The 3,218-nt window shown below is 36.7% G+C and overlaps 1 long non-coding RNA gene across 1 annotated transcript; it reads right to left on the minus strand.

Moving 5' to 3' along the window:
* Nucleotides 1–389: 389 nt before the first annotated feature.
* LOC148691213 (uncharacterized) lies at nucleotides 390–2,118 on the minus strand. The gene is made up of 4 exons (XR_015955414.1): nucleotides 1,705–2,118; nucleotides 1,503–1,604; nucleotides 1,151–1,217; nucleotides 390–681 (listed from the first exon to the last, which is right to left on the minus strand). It is a non-coding gene; the product is annotated as an uncharacterized LOC148691213 (long non-coding RNA).
* Nucleotides 2,119–3,218: the final 1,100 nt, after the last annotated feature.

Here is a 3,218-nt window from a genome sequence, read left to right on the forward strand (position 1 = left end):
AAAATCAAGGCATGTTGGCCGTCACGTGAGGGTGACGTAGCCATGTGCGTAGTGCGGAAATGATAATGATATAAAGAAATGTGAATAACTAAGAACCAAGCTAGCTACTTTACACTAAGCAGATATAAGTGCAAATCCTGATATTTAAGTGTGATACACCATAATCAGAGTATAGGTAGCCTAAGTGCAGTCTAACAAGATAACTACTAATTATACAATACCAGAGGTGTTCCTACATTAGTGATAATTTGTCACAACCGCCGTCAATTCCTTGTAAGCCACCAATAAGCACTTCTACTTAAAGCCTGGAGGGGCTCAAAACAGAAATTCTGAGTAGGCAAAAACAAAGCTTTTCAAAACCATTTCAATTATCAAAGATAGTAACCTCTCGCCGTAAAATCTGTATAATTTCCCAGAAATTAAAATACATATCTATACCACAACCATGCTCAGAATAGCAAAATCCACATATATGCCATGTCAAATATCTTAGCATATAATATGTAAGCCAGGTGATATAAATCAATGCAAATGATATGTCAGCTGGAGTCACTTAATATGACCTGTACGACTGAATCTGTAGCTCATCCATCTAGCCGGAGTCACCTAATATGACCTGTATGGCTCAACCAATAGCTCAACAAGTATGCCTGCACATGAGTCGGAACCACCCAAAGTGATCTGCACAACAGGATTAGGTGTAAATAAATACGCTCAAGTGCTACGATCACGTGAAGACTGTGCGAATAATCGCGGGTCACCTACGAGTCGGAACCACCTATAGTGGTCTATACGACAGGACCATGCACCTAACTTGGATCCAAGGTGAGCATATGGTGCATGAAGTGAACATCATGTGAAGGACTGTGCCCTGATCACAAGCAGGAGCAATAACACCGGGGTGCAGGTTATAAGCTATAAATACATCTCAGGATAATCATGCAACTCACATCCACAATCTATAAACTTACCTGGAACTTACTTGAGTGTCTGCAGCGTCAAACATAATTATGTGCAACTACTAAATGCATATTCTAAGTATAAAACATTTGGCATGGCATTTTAAAACACAAGTCCATTTAGACCCATTTTCTCGGAAAAATACCAAGCATATATATATATATATACTGAAAACCTAAAGCCCACTCACTGATATATGGAAGGCTCGTAGCCCCCGAGTCTCACTTGACTGCGCTCATCCTCTAGAAAAGTCTCACCTATATGCGAAACAACTATTTTAACGTTATTTTTAAGCACATACACAAAACTAGGTAATAACTTCTCATACGTTACTTAATTTAGGTATTTGAATATACCATCGTGACCTATACAACCCCATGAACAACCCCATATTTTTAGAAAAATTTTCCGATGTCCCACGCACCGGCCAAGGCACGGCCACACGTAGGCACGTGCCTGGCACGCTGGACGGAAACCCTAACGGCGTTAGGGAATATTCCGTTAAATAACAACATATTCCATCTAAAAACTAATGGTGTTACCTTACGCCGTTAGCATATTCCGTCAAAGTTGACAGAATATTCTCCTTTGTCTTCGTTGGTTCGTCGGATTTCGGCGCCGGTGACCTCTGCAACTGTCAGTTTCTGGAAGAACTTCTAATCGTCATATCTAACTCATTTAAGCACCAAAATCCATGAAATTTAAACCAAAATGAAGCTTAGGATGAAAGGAACACATCCTTACCACTTTTATGCCCTAAAACTCACGGAATCTCGCCGGAAAAATCTTGATAATCCGGCTACCTCTACAGCTCGCCAAAATTGAGCTTCCCGATGTCCAAAACCTTTAAAAATTCCTCCTTGAGCTTCAAGAAGCAATCCTAAGGCTCACTAGAACCTTAAAATTCAATGAAACCTCAACGATCACGACGGAGTCACTATGCACCACATCGGGGTTTCCTGGTTCCCGAGCTTTCAAAGTCTTCACGTCTAACCAAAGGTATAAATGAGTTCTTGGACTCGTAAAGAACACGAATATCACCTTCAAAGCCTCGATCCGTGCACAAAATGGTTGGTTCACCAGTTGACCGTACAATTGTATGGAAAATGAAGAAAAATCGAGAGGGAGGAGAGAGAGAGAGTCAATGGGAGTGGTGTGTGTGTGGTCCAGATGGGTCACCAACCAAAACAAAAGAAAAATAAAACCTAAGTTCAAATTGGTTCCAAAACTAAGGAAAACATGAATTGGACCACAACTAAAATGCATGTCACACAATACCATCTAATGTCCAAGGGTTAATTAGAAATTTCCATGCTCTCAAGGATAAAATAATATACACATTTGGGACAAGCTGTCACACGCCCCAACCCATGATTCCTACACCCCATTTACCCTCCCCTACTTCTAATAGATACGAGATTATCTATACTAAAATTTGAGGTTTAACTATTTAGTATTATAATTTAGTAATATTTTTTTTTATTTGTAAAATATATTTTTAACGAGTAGTTTTTAAGTATGTCATTGATATTTATTAGTGATATTGCTATGTTGTCGATTATTATTTTTTATTAGCTCAACAATTAAGATTTAATTTCTAATCTTGTTATCTATTTATCTTAAAAACTAACTATTAATCTAATGCTCCGAGTTTGAATCTCATCTACCCCATTGATCAAACAATTATATTAGGTGAATTCATTTTTTGTTTTTGTTTTTATGCTTTGGACAAAATTTGAGTCCACTGCAAATGTATATACAGCTTATAACAGAGAAGTTCCTCTAATAACTAAGTTTTATATTAGCCAAATTAAAATGGGCGAATAAGTAAGCCGTACTAGCCTACTAGAAGATAGATATATATATATATATATATATATATATATATATATATAATATAAAATTAAAATGGGCGAATAAGTAAGCCGTACTAGCCTACTAGAAGATATATATATATATATATATATATATATATATATATATAGGCTAGAAGATATATATATATATATATATATATATATATATATATATATATATATATATAGAACGACCCTATGGGGCCAGTAAGTGTTGCATAAGGGACATGGCTTGAATTAGTCAACTTTTGATGGCTTTAATCTTAAGACGGAATATAATCGCCCAATTGCAATACCTGTACATTTAATTTAGGATTTAAGACGTCTTACATCAAGAAATATCAACCGCACGTGGAAATGTGTCGGTGTCTAATGTATGCATCTGAAAAGGAGAGCAAACCT

This window comes from Pyrus communis, chromosome 14 (genome assembly GCF_041283825.1).
Source record: "Pyrus communis isolate YQ-2024b chromosome 14, ASM4128382v1, whole genome shotgun sequence".
NCBI lineage: Eukaryota > Viridiplantae > Streptophyta > Magnoliopsida > Rosales > Rosaceae > Pyrus > Pyrus communis.